We start from the raw sequence: 18,091 nt of genomic DNA on the forward strand, positions 1-18,091 counted from the left end.
CATTCGCTATGCAAGATCTTTAGCAGCCTGACTATTCCTTTTCTCTATCTTGTGCATTACTCTGAGAGGGAGTTTAAGCAAAACCCCAACATCACCAGATGAATGGGCAAGTCACTGCTTTAAAATCATCATATTAAGGCAAAAAGTGGGTATTTCATAGAATCATAGAATGATTATGGCTGGAAAGACCTCAAAGATCACCCCCTGACACCGACAGGGACACCTTCCATTAGAGCAAGTTGTTCCAAGCCTCATCCTGGCAATTCCACTTTTTTTTTTTTTTTTAATGACAAAATCTTCCATGTAGAACACACAATTTCAGAGGATAGCAGGAGTAAAAGATTATATTATACAAATGTTTTAATGTGTGAAGAGCTGGACCTCCCTCACAAACAAGTGTGGAACTGGGTGAGATTTAAGGTCCCTTCCCATCAAAACCATTCTGGGATTTTTAAAGGTGGAGCTGCATCGTGGCTTGGTGTCCCAGGAGGTGGGACAGGATCTCTCTCTGCAGCCTAAACTCCCACCAGGGCCAGCCTGAGGGAGGATGACACAAATCCAGGGGAGCTCCACATCCTGTGAATGCTGGACAAAAACATCACCGGGGTGGGCACGAAAAACCCATCCTGGAGATGGTCCCTGTCAGAGTCAGATGTTCCTACTACCACACCTAGAGAAGCTCCCAGGATTTCTGTGCTGACTCTGCTGTGTTCCAGCATCCAAGTGCTGAATCCACCCCTCCAAGGTGGGCTATTTATTTATTTTTATACTTTTTTTATTGTTTCCCAAGCTCCATGCTATTTGCTCTTTATTCAAATTACATATTTAATTTCTATTGCCACTGTGCTTTACGCTGACAAGGTCTTGAAGTCTCAAAGGGTCTTTTCACCCTTCTCCCAACACTTTTCCACCACTAATCCAGACTATTTCCAGGCTCGGACTGGGGCAGCCAACATGCGCCGGGTGTTTTCCTGCTCCTCCCACCAAGCACACGGACCTTGGACAGCGGCAGCAGGACTCTGCTGCTGCACTACTTGGCAAAGAGCTGCTCTAGCAATTAAAAAAAGCAAAATCTTTACAGGCTGCAGCATGTGCTGCACTTGGGGGTAGCTGGAAACTCCCAGCACTCGCTCAAGACAATGCAAATTAACTCCTTGTGCGTGATGAGAAAAGCTGCCTTATTTGGAGCCACTTTTCCAGCTTCTTTTCCACTCTCAGCCTCACATTTCTGACCCTTTGAGCACGATCAGCGATCTGTTAACGCAGAAATTGGGAGAAGAGGGAGGCAGAGAGTGGCCGAGTGCCAGACACTTGGTGACAGTGTGTGACAACGCAGCCGCGAGCTCGTAAATCGTGAGCGCGGCTCGGGAGGGCTCTGCTCGGAGCCTGGGATTTTTCTGCTCAGTGCAGACAATCTCAATGTCTCTGTGCACTTCCAGACTCTGCAATGCCTCGGTCATTCCACTCCCAGGACAAAGCTTTGGGCAGCAGCTGCTGCTGTGTGCTGGGATGGGCTTGTCCAGATGAACTGCAGCCACTTCTCGGGAATTGGCGCCGCAAAAAAAAGAGGATAAAAAGCTTTAGAGAGTGTCCAAAGGAGAGCTGGGGAAATGGGGAATGGTTTAAAGGTCATACAATGAGTGGTTGAGGCCTCTTGGTTGGTTTAGCCCGGAGAAGAGGAGATTGAGGGGACACTCATCGGTGTCTGCAGATCATCCTGAGAGACTGCTCTGATCTCTGTGACAGTGACAGAACCCAAGGAAATGTCTGCAGCTGTCTCAGGAGAGGTTTATTCTCAGGGTTCTGTGGTCAAGATGACCCTGAGATCATAAAAAGTCTTTTCCTCCCAGCTCTGCAGCCAAAGAAGAAGTCCAGATGCATTGGTTTTGCTTCTTAAGGTTGTTTATTTTCTCTTATCTATAACATTCTTTCTCTGACCTACTGAGCTCTGTCTAGCAAGTCAGATCGTGGCATTCTCTCTGCCCTCTAGGCGTTGTTTACATTTTATACCAAAAACTACGTGTACTTTATTTACAATTAATTCCCAATACCTATCACCTATGTCAGACAGTGTGTCTCTAAACCAGTAAAAAGTGTCACCATCCAAGTGAAAGATGGAGGACAAGAAGAAGGAGAAGAAGGACAAGACACACCCAAATTCCTCCATCTTGCCTCCTGAACCCCATTCTAAAAAAACCTAAAATTTCTACTTTTTCATCCTGTGTTACATTAACTCAAACTCTTGTGACCTGTAAATCTTCACACAAAGTTGGCAGTTTTTTCCACAGGCTAAAATCAAAGACACAGATGTTTTTGACTTCGTGCCAAGGTCTCCGAGGCCCCTGCCAGGGTCTCAAGACAGCCAGGGCAGCCAGAGGGATGTCCTGGGTTCCCACAGTTTATGTTGGATTTTAGGAAAAGGTTCTTCCCCCAGAGGGTGCTGGGCACTGCCCAGGCTCCCCAAGGAATGGGCACAACCCCAAGGCTGCCAGAGCTCCAGGAGAATTTGGACAAGACTCCCAGGGATGCACAGGGTGGGATTGTTGGGGTGTCTGTGCAGGGCCAGGAGCTGGATCAGTGATCCTGGTGGGTGCCTTCCAGCTCAGGACTTTCTGTGGTTCTGTGGTAAATTAGAAGCAATAAAAGGTCACAAGTGTGAAACCTGTTTTCCACCAGTCTTTTCACTTCACATTTCCATGCTCCTTCTCATCCCCAGGCCATGTGCTGGTCTCTTAAGTAAGAATTTAAACCCTCAGGTAGGGGTGGCGTGGGAGAGTGTTCAACCTGTTAATTTAAGAATTAACATTCCAGGATATTTTACAGAGAGCTTTGGGAGGGTTTTTTCATCTCTCCTTAAAGGCTGAAGGGGAAATATTCCTGATAACAAGCCGTGCTTTATTCAAGCATCACATTTCTATAGCATTGTCAAGCAAAGTATGGGCTACATATGGAAATGGAGGCAGCTCAAAGGAAATCATTCTGGTTGACTCTCCTTGGAGACATTAATCAGAGTTTGGTGCTGTCACTCCTCAAGAGCCACTTCTCTGCTGTATCTTCAAGAGACATCAAAATGCCAACAGCCCCGAGCAAGAACAGATCCTGCCTGGAAACAGAGGGATGTTTCACAGAAATCTTGTTTTTGGGATGCAGCCCGAAGGCTCAGCACCCTGGGGAGCACCCAGGCTCACCCAGCCCTGCCTCCTGACCTGGGCATGACCTCCCTGGCAAAACAGGCCATGGGAAAACACCTCAAACAGCCCTTGGGATAAGATTTGGAGCTGTCTTGGCTCTCAGAGCCAGCTCAGGACACAACATCCTCCTGGAGTGGTGGAAAAGTGTTGGGAGAAGGGTGAAAAGACCCTTTGAGACTTCAAGACCTTGTCAGCACAAAGCCAGGGCTGTAGAACTGTGTGGTAATACAGAAATAAAGCATGTAATTTAATAATATAAAAGCACTTTTCTCTTGGGCATTCAATACAGTTCTGAAAATCAGTCCTGAACAGAAAATCTCTGGCACCGTCAGATTTTAGCCCCAAAACCCTTCAACAGTTATTTCCCACTGGTTCACAATGCAAGGTTGTTTTCTAACAGGGAAACACCCCACAATACATTTCTGAGAAAGGATCTAGGGTTGGGCCTGTGGTTAGAAAAATGATGGCAGGAGTAATTGAGATGGAACAGAGAAAGCAAAAATATCCCTGTGAGAAGAAGCTGCCAGAACCAAAGATCAGGGGAAGAAAAATCCAGCAATTCCAGAAGTTTTTCTGAAATCAGAGTGATGTAGAACCTTTCCATCTCTGGTTTTTTTTGTTTTGTTTTTTGTTTTTTAATACAGCACATCCTTCTTATCAAAATCCCTGATATATTTTTTTAAAAGAAGCTTTAAGGAAAATACATCAAAAAAGATGAGCTACTGGTAACACTAGAGCCTAGAAAAGAATAAAGCAGTTCAACCATCAGCAAACCAACACTATCCCATTCTTAGGTTTAAATTCTATTATCCAGTGTCCTAAATCCTCAAAAAGAGCTACAAGTGGAGCAGAAACTCCAGTAATATTTTGTAATGAGTGAAAAGGTCAGACCTAGAGATGAGCAAGTCTTGGGCACAGCCATTGCTATATGTGGTTGCCACCCAGAACAGGGAAGATTTATATATTTGGGAATAAATATTCCCAAAACAGAGGATATTTCAGGCATATCAGGCCTGGGGAAATATTCTTCTGGCAGCCTCCCCACGCAGGAATTGGCATTAATTGGTGAAAATTAACTTTTTCTCCTGCCACAACTCACACGGAGATCAGCCCAACCTTCGACCCGCAGCTCTTCTGCTCCTGGATTGAGGAATTTGGGAATGGGGTTCAGGCCATCCCAATGGGCTTTGGCAGCACAGCAACAGGGATGTGAGGAGTGAAAAGGAGCTAAAAGGCCTGAGCTGATGTTCTGTGAAGTGGCCACGCTCCCTTTTCTCTGCTGGGTCACATCACAGCACGACAGAGCCGCCTCCTCCCACAGCCCATTCCCAGGGAGAGCTTTAGGATCCAAACTCTGTAAGGGATGGTGTCTAGACATTAAAGGCCTTGAATTTCTTGCAGGGAACACCTCAAAAGGATATGGACCTGACTGGGTAGAAAATGAGCTTATTTTGCCTTTCACAGCCCCTGCCAGCACTGCGTTCCCAAATCCTGGCAGTGTTTGGACACAAAGCTTATCTCTACACACTTATCTCATTTCCAGAGTCACCAAAACATTTTATCAGAATTCATAATTCTCCAGGGACCACGGGAACAGGTGGAAATGCTTAATTTTTGATTTCTGCTGATGCTTAGGGTAATGGCACAATGCTCCCATTGCAGTTGCTGGGGAGAAATAAAGTTGGGAAGTTATTTCCTTGACCAAACGGAGATGTCTGGTAGGGATGAGATTAATTTCACCCTAAAAAAGCTGTTTCTTTCCAGGCACAATAAAGAGAGCCCTGAGGGATTTTGCAGTGCTGAAGGTACATGAATTTGATCTGAATCCTCTCCACAGCTGGAGCTGAAAGTGTGGCTTGGAAAGCTGAATCCAAACATTTGGCATGATTGCCAAGGTCTTTGACCCAGAAATCCCACACTGATAAGGATTGCTGTGGTCTGTGCGAGTGACACCATCAAAATCAGAGCCCAAAATGGGTTAGAAACTTTTCAATTCCTGACACAGAGAAGTAGGGGCAAATAGTGATCAGGAGGGGGCTCTAAGGGCTGGAGATAGGTTGAGAGAGTTCAGCCTGGAGAAGAGAAGGCTCCAAGGAGAGCTCAGGGCCCCTTGCAGGGCCTGAAGGGGCTCCAGGAGAGCTGGAGAGGGACTGGGAACAAGGGATGGAGGGACAGGACACAGGGAATAGCTTTAAACTGCCAGAGGGCAGGGATGGATGGGATATTGGGAAGGAATTGTTCCCTGTGAGGGTGGTGAGGCTCTGGCTGCCCCTGGATCCCTGGAAATGCCCAAGACCAGGCTGGAAAGGGCTTGGAGTGACCTGGGCTAGTGGAAAATGTCCCTGCCCATGGCAGGAGGGCAGAAGGAAATGGGCTTTAAGGTCCCTTCCAACCCAAACCAGTCTTTGCTTCTGTGATAACATGGATCTTCAATTTGAGGGGAAAACTTTGAGTGTTTCAGCGTTTGCTGGAAGCTCTCCAAGGGTCAGAGCTGGGCTGAAGCCAATGCAGGAGATCCCTGTGTCCATCCTGCCCCAGCTGGGTCTCTTTGGGATGTGTCAGGAGATACCTTTGGCCCAGCACTTGGTTTTCCACTCCTCTGCCCACCTCCACACCTTGGGCTGAAGTGGCCCTTTAGAGCAGTCTCGTGGTTTTAATTTGAGTGTGACAAGAGCACAAATGCTCAGTTGGACATGGAGAAGTCCCCAGAGGGGCTGGGGGAACCTCAGCTTTCTTTCAACTGACCCAAAAGAAACATCTCCTCAGCTTTTCAGGCTCATTAATGACAAATTTAGCTTACTCAGCCTCACTGGTGTGACAAATCAGGGTCAAGGCTGACCTGGGAGGGTCCAAGCAACCTCAAACGAGGTCATCGGGAGAGATCTTCGTTTTAATTCAAGGATTCATTTTAATTCAAGGATTAAAATAAAAATACATGCTCGCAACATCTCGCACGCCACCAGGACTAAGTCAGTGACACTTCAAAAATATCACAGATTTGGAAAGCTGAGAAGACATTATTTGGGATTTAACCAGAAAACATCTCTCTGACTGACACGATGCCACCAGCTGATGGGAAGTTCAGTTCTCTCCCCACCCCCCAATGTCCTATAAAAATAAGTGATGGAGGGGAAAAAAAAAGAAAAAAAAAAAAGAATAGAGCATAGTGAGAAATCTCTTGGCTGTCAAAACATCCATCAGGGAAATGAAACACAATGTGGACATCTCACACTTAGCACTTTTGTTCTTTACTGCCAGAACCAAGGAAGAAATGTTCCAGTTTAGGATCTGGACAATAAATCAAACAGCCAGCCTTGGAAAACTTCTGAGCACCGAGAAAAGTTACCTTGATACCTACAGAGATGAGACCCACTTAATCCCTCTGAAGCTTTCATTAAGGCTTTTCTTTGCACTTGTGCTATTTTTTTCCCACCTCACAATATCTCACGGCAGGTGGGAAGGGGAAAAAATAGTCTGCAGCCTGGTAATTAACTAGCTTTGGTTTTAAGGCTGCAAATTACAGCGAGATGTGACTGTCTCAGGTATTTCTAATGCTCCAATCACTGTCACACCTCGGTGCTCTTCCCTCGCTGATGTGCTCAGGCCCTCGTTGTGCAGCACAATTATCTTCATTCCAGAGGAAGGAAAAGGAGGGGGAGGACTGGAGGGGCCTTCTGGGCACCCCACAGACACCTTGTTACACAACACTTGTCTGGGCATACCAAGAACAAGCTCCCTTTTTTTTTTTTTTTTTTTTTTTTTTTTTTTTTTTTTTTTCCCTTCCAGGAGCTTTTCAGACCCCTCTCCATCCCAGCCTGGATTATTTCACCACGAGGTGAAGGTCTGGGCAGATTCCAGCTTGGCAGCAAGACCTTTCCATGAGGTGGCTCTTTGTTTTTTAGCACTGATTTCCTTCACTCCCTGCTCAGGATATTTATAGAGAGCAATCAAATGACTGTCAAGGCAGGATGAGGCAAAAATCTTTTTGGCTTCTCTTACAAGAAAAACTCTTCATTCCTCTGCCCTTCAGCTGCTCCAGTTTGGATCCATTGGGTGGACACAGGTGACCAGGAGAGCATGGACACAAGTGGATGTGCTCTTCCTGTGAGGTCAGAGGGAGTTTTTAGAAGGATATGTAGAGGTAGAGATAGAATAGGGGGAAATGGCTTTAAACTGCCAGAGGGCAGGGATGGATGGATATTGGGAAGGAATTGTTCCCTATGAGGTGGTGAGGCCCTGGCACAGGGTGCCCAGAGAAGCTGTGGCTGCCCCTGGATCCCTGCAAGTGTCCAAGGCTGGACAGGGCAACCTGGGCAAGTGGAAGGTGCCCCTGTTCTGTGGGAATCCAGGGCATCCCTCTGGCTGCCCTGGGACCCTGGCAGGGGTCAGGAACCCCCCTGGACAGAGCCCCCAGAGACACTGGCTGTGATCTCTGTCCATGGAAAAGAGTTTTCAATCTTACAGGATGAATTACCAGCTCTGAGTGTTTGATATGAGTAATAATTAAGTGTGGCACGGGTGCAAAAGTAAAATTTTAGGATTCTAGATTAGGGGTCCAAAGGGGACAAGATGGAGGAATTTGGGTGTTCCTTGTCCTTTTTCTCCTTCTTCATGCCCTCCATGTTTCACTGTGGTGTTGGCATTTTTCTGTTGGTTTAGGCTGGGAACACACTGTTCAACGTAGGTGACAGATATTGGCACGTTATTGTAAATCCAGCACAGGTAGTTTGTGGTATTTAATGTTTGTACCATCCCACTGAGGGCAGAGCCCCACACGCTGCCCTGCAGGACAGAGCTGCGGCAGGGCAGCAGAACATGTTAGAGATAAACAGAATAAACAACCTTGAAACCAGCACAGACAAATTATGGCTTCTTCTTTGGCAGCGGGGCAGAAAGACAGAGACTTTCTACATCTCGGAATCATCAATATCACATATTCTGACACTGCTCCAGGGGTGGAACTGGATTATTTTGGAGGTCACTTTAAACCCAAACCATCCTGGGAGACACATTAATTTGGGCAACTGGTGTCCATGGCACTGGAACAAACTGGAAAGGCATGTGGCTGGGACTGGTGGACCCACAGGCCCTGCTCCTCCAACAGGTATCAAAGCAACTTCCTTGACCCCCTTGGCCTCAGGAAATTGAATTTCAAGCCAAGCTACCTAAATTTACCCTATATCTGGTCCTAGATGCTGCTGCTGTTGGTGCTGCCTCACCAGCTGGGCTGTGCACAATTCCAGGATAGGGGAGATCCCAAAAGTAAAACTTCCTGAGGCTCGCAGCAGATCTAAAAAAATCCCCCTTTCTTCCTGCACAAAGCACAGCTGCAGACTCTGAGAAATTCAGGAGAGGTGTGTGCAACTGGTATTGAGTATTTCAGCCACACACCTTGGGGTTTTTTAAGGAAGTTTTTGGTTCAGAAAGAGGCCCTAAACAACAAGAAGGGATTTCACCAAGGGAAGCTGTGCTGGAGCAAAGTTTGTGTGTCCCACTGCAGCCAGAGAAGGGTTTGGAGCCTGAGCTTCACCCAAAAATCCCCCAAAACTTTCTCTTGGCTCCCACCACAGCCAGGAAAGGAAACGTGAGGGCAAAGGCAGCTCAGCCACCATCTCCTCCCCTGCCCAGCCTCTCACAGCACAACTTCACTGCTGGAAACAGAACCCAAAGCTGCTCCCTACTCCAAAATCTCTCCAGACACCAACCAGAGCCCAAAATGGGTTAGAAACCTTTCAATTCCTGACACAGAAAAGTGCAGCTGGCAAAACACCCACACCAAGGAGTGGCAGGGTCACCTCAGCTCTCCACCACTTATGGCATAGTGCCACCCTGACCAGTTGTTACACTCCCTGAGCTCATGTTTCTCCTCCAAACCTGAGTCTCTTTTATCTCCTTTCCCTGATTTTTGGTGGATAAGGCAGAAAAGATCATGCCCAACACCAAAACTTCCAGTCAGCTCCCAGTAAATCCCCTCTGGAGATGTTTCTCCTCCATTGCAATCAGGTGTGTGACCTGTTCTATGTGACCAGGCCAAAATGACAGTCACCATTTGTTAAATATCACCAATGGATATTCCAGGAGTTCAACCCAGTGGGGGGAAAAACATGTTTTAAAAGCCAATAAATTGCATGAAGTGACAGGCATAATAATCTAATTGCAGAGTTTTAAAAACAAAAGGAAAATCTGTCTGAATCTTGCTGAAAAGCTCCCAGAACTCTGCTATTTGCTGGTTTAAATGTCTCTTTGATGAGTTCTCTTGTTTGTTTGCTGTGTAGCCCACCCGAGTCACTCCATCTCCAGCTTAAATTGCATCTGTGTTTCTACTTGAGCAGAAACACAAGTCACCTTGGAAGGAGCACAGCAGAAAATAATCCATATATATTAAAAAAACAACCATTGGCAAATGTCTGTTTTCTCTAAAACCAGCTTCTAGCCACTGTGCTCTCTCACTAGGCCAAAAAATTGTTCTTTCCTTGGGATTAAAGCAGCTCTCCTAAATGAGGCTGGCTATGATTGACGCTTTAATTGACTGGCACAATTTCATGCTTTAATGACTCTGGGCTTCTCAGTTTAGCCATGAATAAATTTAACTGTTAAGTCCTTGCCTATAAATGCTCCTGTCTGGAAATTCCTATTCTCCCTTTAAAATGGAAACTTGGATTAAGGAAACTCGCTCACATGTCAGGAGCTGGCTGCTGTGATCTGCACATCCCCTGCTCACCAGTTCCCCCAGTTGCTTCCTGGACCACCACAATTGGCTGGAGGAGGACTCCAGGTGGGATTTCTTCAGGAAAAACCCTCAGGAATTTTGGTAGCTCAGCACCACCCTGGTATCTGGTCAGCAATTAGTGGGATAATCAACTTGTCCTGAAATTAATGACCAGCAGAGTAGGAAAACATCTCCTTTCTGAGAAGCACCTTCTGTCCCAGAGGTGATTAAGTCATGCTTGTAATTCTGCAAAATCTTTTGTGTGATAATTAAAGGGAGAATTTTGGACTGATTTAGCTCCTCCTGTCCTGTCTTTCCCATAGTTTTAACCCTCTGGGTCTGCTCTGTCCCTTTTTTCCCCTGGTTTATAGGATCTGGTAGCAAAGCAGGGTGAAATCCAGCTCCTAGGCAGGCTCCACGTTTCAGGTTGTATTTTTAACTTTTCTGTCATTTTGCTTTTTTAAATTTTTTCTTCCCCTCCCATGTGTCTAAATCTCCTGATTTAGCAATCACAGCTGGTTCCTGGACTCAACACGTTTTTCCTACAAGTGTCCTCCTCCTCCTCCTTCAGCACCTTAAGTCAGGGATACTCAGATTCATAACAGGTTGCAGAGAAAAAAAAACTGCAACTGAAAATTCGGTGAAAATTCTGTGAATCCATCGCTCCTCAGTGGTTTCTTCTTTCCCATCCCTGTGTCACTACATGGAATGGGTTCACTCAGGCACCTTTTAGTTTGGAACAGCTCATCTTTTCCAAATATATCTTTGACTATGTGAGAAGCATCCCCATGTCAAGGATTTCCCCACCCAGCTCCACCCAACTTCTTCATGCTGTCCTTTTTTTCCCCCGGGGATGCTTGAAAATTTCATGAGTTCATGCCCATGGCAAGGAGGATGCTCTGAAGATGCTCATGGAGGTTTCTGGATGTCAGTGACTGATCCAGTGGATTATTGGCTTTTCCCAGATAAGCTGGATAAAACAAAAAAAAAAAACAAAAAAAAAAAAAAGCAACCAACCAACAAAAAAAAAAAAAACACAACCAAAAAACCAAAACAAAAAACCCCAAGGAAACAAAAAACAAAAAAATAAAATAAAGCCATGAATAAAATAAAGCCATGAACTGCACTGGACAAATGCTGACAAGGCCCAAATCTGCTTCATTTCTTCACAGAAAAACTGCTGGTGTGAGTAGAAAATATTTGAAAGAGGTTGTGGTGGTGTGGCAGGAGAAGTGGGACTGCCAAGCACCTTCCTCTGAGGATTTTATGGGTCACTTTTCTCTAGTGGTGGCCTCTGCTCTTCTCCTTGGAGCCACAAACACCAGAAATCACCACCCACCACTGGGCAGGGCCAGCTCTGCCTCCTCCTGCCCAGAGATGAATCTCATCCTGCTCATCCTCAACATCCCTGACTCCAAACCCAGGGTAAACCCTCACCTCCTCCCAAAGGAAAAGGCTGCTTCAACCCCAGCCTAAGGAAAATCCTGGCAGTGACCAAAGATCCCAAAGTGGAGTTGGGAAAAATTAATTTGCTTGAAGGGAAAACAAACATGGGTTGGGTTGTTCTCCTGGAGGGGAGGCAATGGGACAAAACTGAACTGGGAGATGCTTCTGCAGCACTGAAGGATAAACAGCCTTTCAAAAGCTCTTGTTGTGAAGAGAAACTGGCAACAGAAACAGACTCTTTTTTGTTGGGAATGGTGGGAGGAAGGTAAAAAATAACAGTGGGGGAAAACTTCACCAGCTCTTTTCTACGCCTCATCTGCTGCTTTATTAGTACTCCTAAATCTGTTCTGCTAAGTATAAACATCACCAAATTTACATAAACTTCATTAAAAGCCTGAGTCTCAACTCTCCTGCTCCTGTAGCACACCCAGGAAATGGAGAACTTCAAACTCCTCTGCAGCAAAACAAGAGAAACAAAACAACATTTTAAGGGTGTTTTTGATTTTTTTTCTCCCCCTGTTTGTTTATTTATTTCTGCCTTTTTTTAAACCCTGTTTCACAAGGTTTGTGGACAACTTCTCTTTCCCTTTGGGGTCCTTTCTTTCTCCCAGACCTGGAGCAATGCCTCCCATCTCCTCAGAGCACATTAAAAAAGAGAAGTGGAATCATGACAAAATACAGAATGTGATGGGCTCTTTTAAGAGCTTTTATTTCCCTGCTGGTCCTGCTGCTCATGTCCCCAGTCAGGCTGACTGGGGACACCCAGAAAACATTGCAGGAGTGCTGAATGGGATAATTCCTCTGAGAGATGCTGTGAAATTCAGGATGTGCTGGTGAGGAAGAAGAGGACTCTGTTTCTGGTTGATCATCACTTGAATAAATCCTAAAGAGGGGCTGTGGTTGGCAGTGATCACTGGAGACACAAGTCTGTCTTTGGAACTGCTTAAAGGTTTGCTGGGGTTTGGGGTCCCAAGTGCACCCAGTGCCTCAGTTTCCCCAGGAAGTTTGACATTATTCATATTTAGGCCGTTCTATTAACAGAATCACAGAAGGATGGAATGGTCTGGCTTGGAAGGAACCTTAAAGATCATCTCATTCCACATCTTCCTCTCTCCCAGATTGCTCCAAACCCTGCCCACCCTGGCCTTGGACACTTCCAGGGATCCAGGGGCAGCCACAGCTTCTCTGGGCACCCTGTGCCAGTGCTTCATCACCCTCACAGTAATGACTTTTTTTTCCTAATATTTCATCTAACCCTGCTCGCTTTCAGTGTGAAGCCATTCTCCTTGTCTTGCCTCTCCAGTCTCTCTCCATCTTTCTTGTAGTTCCCTTCAAGTACTGAAAGACCACAAGTAGGTCATCCCAAATCCTTCTCTTCTCCAGGTTGAACAATCCCAAATCTCTCAGCTTTTTTCCCAGCAGAGCTGCTCCATCCCTCTGATCGACTTGGTTCTCCCTCTGCATCAGTTCTGGAGCAAAACTAGGGAGGGAATCCAGGGAAGCGTTTGGATAGGATCGAGTTCACCATCATAAAGCGACGCCTCTCTCAAGGAGAGCATCTGGCCAGACAAATTTAAACATCCTTCCCTTGCCTCCCTCCCTGTGGATGCTCTGGTTGGGAGAAACCTGAGAAACGCTTAAATTCCGCACCAGATCTGTTAAAAAAACAGGTGGACATGATGCCTTGTGAAGGCTGGCCTAGAACAGAGACTAGACAGAGCTAAAGAATAAAGTAGGGATTTATTTGGAGGCCTCAATGGATCCACCTTGGGCAGAACAAAGAGCCCAGCCAGAGCTGCACCCAAGATGAACCAAAATGGTCACAAAATGCACAGGCGCTCATGGGGTCTCTCACTTTTATCAGTTCTGGTCCGTTTGCACATTGGAGTTAATTGTCCAATTACAGCCCCAGCCCATGAAGTCCCATTCTGCTTTTTTTTCTGTCTTCAGCCCACGTTGTTTGTACTCCTGGGCCTGAGATTTGGATTATTTGTCCTTGGTCCCCAGCTGGAGAAGGAATTGTTTTGTCTTCCTACTCTGTGAGGAAAGCTCACCTTCCCCTAATATGAAGCCCAGACCCACACACTAAATCAGCACAGAATCTGAAAGATATAAAAGCATAAACCTGAGGCATCAGACAAGCTGCTTTTTCATTCAGCAGCAACGAGCAGGAGATGGGGGCAGATAATTTGGTTACGTGCCCTTCCACGAGCAAAGCATTTCCCCTCACTCCTGCCCTTCCCAAACACCTCAATCGCTGCTGGCAACAGTGTCCCCCTCCAAGATCAGCCCTCACCAGCAATTCCTGCTCCCACCGGAGCTTCCCGAGATATTCCAGCTTGTGCCTGCTCTTCTCCCACCGATTTGAAACGCTCCTGACATCTTGAGGGAGAGGGTGGGATGCTGTTGCTGCAGCTCCACCGTATGTCCCCAGCCACGCTCCTTCCCCAGTGCCTCCCCGTGCCCAGGCACCCTGCCAAGGCAACCCTCAACCTCCTGGGCAACCCTCAACCTCCTGGGCAAGCCTCAGGGCTGCTCTGTGGCCACAAACCCCTCTCCAGAAGGTTCCTCCAGGAACTCCCACATGTGAAAACGCTCCCAGAGTAACTCTGAGTTTGCACTTGGGCACTGGCCGTGAGCTACAGCCGCGGTGAGGAGGGCTCTGATCAGCCCTCGCCTCCCTTCAGCTCTCAGGTGATTTAATGAACTGGACTTATTTAATGAGCTGGATTTATTTAATGAGATATTTATTTAATGAGATGGATTTATTTAATGACATGAGTTTATGACATAAGTTTAAGAGGTGATCCAACCGCTGTGGTGGAAATCACCTTTCCTGCAACGTTCAGGCAACAATGACCGGGATGCAGCTCCTGTGAATGGTTTGAGAGTGGAGCACAGTGCAAATGTACAGTTTTTGGGAAAACAAATCCTCAATGAGGGCATCAACACTGTGACTGTCTGCTGCCTGGAGAGCTGGAACGGAAGGAGACAGAAACCCAGTGAAGGAATTCTTCAGGGACCAAGCCAGACCCTGCTGAAGGAAGGACAGGTACCTAAGAAACCCCAAATGAGACAGGCAATTATTTAGTAAGGGTGCAATTTCCTCCTTTCTTTCCCGAGGGTTGGATTAAAGCTCTTTGGAAAAAACAAAATTGTCAGCAAAACACCTACACCCTTGCACTGAGGGAAGTCTGGACATGGCCCTCAAAGATTTGTAATCCCCCAGCCACAAAATTGTCCCAGAGACAACAGAGAGGAAACAAAACCCTGTGCAGGCACCGGCATCTGCAGCAAAGAGCCCTCTGGATTCCAAGTATTTCCTTTCAGCAGAGTAAATGATGTTTTATGCCTATAATTAACTGGGAGCCAGTACACACTGCGCTGGTTTTAAGCTGACTCAATGCTGTCTGCAAGGCACAGTGTGATAAAACAATATTCAAATCAAGTTCTTAACTGAGCTGGCGAGTGACACAATCTGGAGACGGATGCCAGGAGTAAGTGGAGGTTTGCAAAGCCCCGGGCGCAGGGAGGGATTTCAAGGAGTATTTTCTTTAAAGAGTTGGTTTCCAATCCACACGCTATGAGCTCTGGAGGGGTCTGGTTTCTGAAGCAGCTGAGTTCCTACAGACTCAGTGTAATGTTATTTTTTCTAGGAAAAAATGTACCCTAAAGCATTGGAGAACACAGAGTTTGGAAGCCACAGCTGCTGGGAGGTTTAGGTTGGATGTGGGTTCTCTGCTTGTTTTTTTCTGCCTCTGTTGAGGTTGGGATTGAAGGCACTTGAGACAGTATTTCATGCTTGGACTCAGGTGTTTATTATTTCTTATCAGTGAAACAGCCTCACAAGCATGAGTTCTGCAGCCTTTCATAAGCAAGGCACAAAATGGCCAACTATCTCTTGTTACAAGCTCTTTTAAGACTAAGTTATCCAATTAAGAAATGGCACCTAGGTTATTTTCCCTTTTAACCCAATAAGTGATCCCTCAAAGACCCCAATGCGGACCTTTGTGCCCAATTACAAAGCATCACCCAAACCCACGAAGAGGGAAGAAGAAGGTGAAGAAGAACGACCTGCCTAAACCTTAAAATCTCCATCTTGCTTCATATTTATTTCTAAAACCCCAAATTCTAAGTTTTCCACCCTGTGATGTTACACACTTCTAACCAACTACGCACCCATAATCCCAGTGCTATCAATCAATTTTGGAAACCTTCTCCATGGCCTCAGGTCAAATGCAGTGCTCTCTTGTGAGTCTGTGCCTTTCTGCACAGAAAGTTTAAAATTCTCAGCATCCAGGATTCCAACAGTTGGATATTAGGGATAATTTCTTCATGGAAAAGGTTATGAGCCACTGGCACAGCTGCCCAGGGCAGTGCTGGAGTCCCCATGCCTGGGGGGGACTGAAAACCTGTGTGGATGTGGCACTTGGGGACATGGGTCAGTGGTGGCCTTGGCAGTGCTGGGTTAATGATTATACTGAAAAATCTTAGAGGGTTTTTCCAACCTCAGTGATGATCTGAAAACCAGGATCCCTGGAAACATTCCAGGCCAGGATGGGTGGAGCTTTGAACAACCTGACCTTGCCAAAGAGGTCCCTGCTCACAGCAGAGGGGTTGAACTAAATGACCTTTAAAGGCCCCTTCCAACATAAACTATTCCATAATCCTCAGGTTTGTCAAGGCCTCCATGAGTGGGAGATAGCTCAAGTTGATACCCCTTCATTTAGGGGGGATCTCCACCTTGTCACCTGCTGAGGGATCCCTCAGGATCCCTGGAGGTCGTGGCTGTGCCTCCAGTGGGGCTGGAGAGAGGCTCAGCCCATCCAGGGGCACGGAGTGGAAGCTTTTCCCCACAACAAAGTGATTCCACCTGAAGCATTTGCAGCTCCAGCACCTCAGGATGAACTGCTGGAAGTTTGGCTGATGAGGAGATTTCCTAAAAGCTGGTGGATGGATCAGGAACTTGAAGGTCTCCCTGAGAGTACTGATGACTGCCCCAGCCACCTCCTCCTCACACTGTAGCACATGAGTATGCTTCCAGTGGGGCTCCTAATAGCCAATAATCCCTATTAATCCCCACTTCTTGGAAAACACGGTGGTTCTGGAGGTGTTTGACTCTTCTAAAGCCTGTAACTGTGCCTGTCCTTTAATAGGATTCCTTCCCTTTAAAAGACTCTCTTCTTATTGCTGCATTTCATTAAGTCAAACCCCACAGAACTGCAAACCCTCACCAGGTTTACTTTCTGTGTGATAAAAACCGAGTTATAACAAAAGGCTGAAATTGAAATGAGCCTTTTTCATTTGAATGAAGTGAAAGCATTTTTCATTAGTCTGATGGAAAACATTTTTGTGCACTGGTGAGTTTGGAAGGCTGATCCCACCTGGAACAAAACTCCTTGGTGAGATCACAGATTCCTGCACAGCTGAAGGCAAAAATCCTACCCTTAGTTCTTGATGTGGTCGTGGGAGTCACCTCCATGCACATCCAGCTTTGTTTTCTCAGGAGAGGTGGTGTTTGTTTGCTAAACATTCTAGAATTAGTGAAAATGTCACATTTTAGATGGATTGCAGTTGTGTCCAGAGAGCTTTCAGTGCAAGGAAAGGAGATTTCAGACCAGCACTGAGGCAGGACAGAGGAGAGGAGAATTTTTTGGGGTGGTGTTGTGCTCATGACCTATTCCAGACTTTGGAGGTGCAGAGGTGCCCAACACACCCTGGAGGGCAAACAGCTCCAGCTCCCTCAGGATGTCCTCAATCTGTATTTTCATCTGCCAGGGCTGCAATCTCTTCCCCCTGTGCACCAGGGCTGTCTCCAGGATCCATCCTCCTGGAACCATCTGAGGAGGCTTTTAGAAGGCCCTGGAATAGATGTGGATGCTTCAGCTCCACTCCTAAGGAGCAGGCCATTGCATCACTGTGTTCCCCATCAATCCCACACTTGGCACTCTTTTTTTTTCCTTCTTTAATGAAGTTGAACAGGACAGAATAATGGATTTACTGTTCCTGACCCTCTGGCTGGGAGCAGGCACATTTCCAGGAGAGCACAGGGGACATTATCCCATCTCCTGCCCTGCTGACTCCATTTGGGACTGGCAAAGGGAGCAACCATTGATCTTAATCCCTTTTTCCTCTGCTGTGAATACTCTGAAGCTCCCACTGACCCTTTACTGGCCAGTGAAGGTTCTGGTTTCCCACAGTCCAGGTAGGTACTAACACTGGCAGAAGCTGTCTAGATGAGAAGCAAAAAAGAGATACAGCTGGAGGGCAGCTATTACAGCCAAAAAGATGAAGAAAAAAAGAATAAAAGAAGATAAAAAAACCCTAATAAAATTGTAGCAAACTTCCTGAGGGAAAGGAAATAAGGGAAATAGACTTTCAAAGAGCAGATGTGACTTGCAAAGCAAGCACTTGCAGGGATACACTTCCATTGAGCAAGGATTTGCAATATTATGACATTCCTGCCCTGCAGCTGGTTAAAACCCTGGACAAGAGGCCAGCAGGGTGGAGCATGAAGGACATCCCTGGGTGCCCTTCAGGTCTGACTGTTCTGCTTGAACCACTCCTGCAGCATCTCAGACTTCCTCCTGGATTTACACTGAGGCACCTAAGGATGAACATTCTGTTCCTGTTTTTGTTCCTCTGATGCAGTCCTGGGAGTCAAAATACCTTCCAGAAGCACCCAAGAGAGGAGCTGGAGGGAACTGCTCCCACCTCCTTCTCCTGCTTTCCAAGGGCACACACG

The sequence above is a fragment of the Taeniopygia guttata genome, chromosome 4, assembly GCF_048771995.1.
Source record: "Taeniopygia guttata chromosome 4, bTaeGut7.mat, whole genome shotgun sequence".
Classification (NCBI taxonomy): Eukaryota; Metazoa; Chordata; class Aves; order Passeriformes; family Estrildidae; genus Taeniopygia; species Taeniopygia guttata.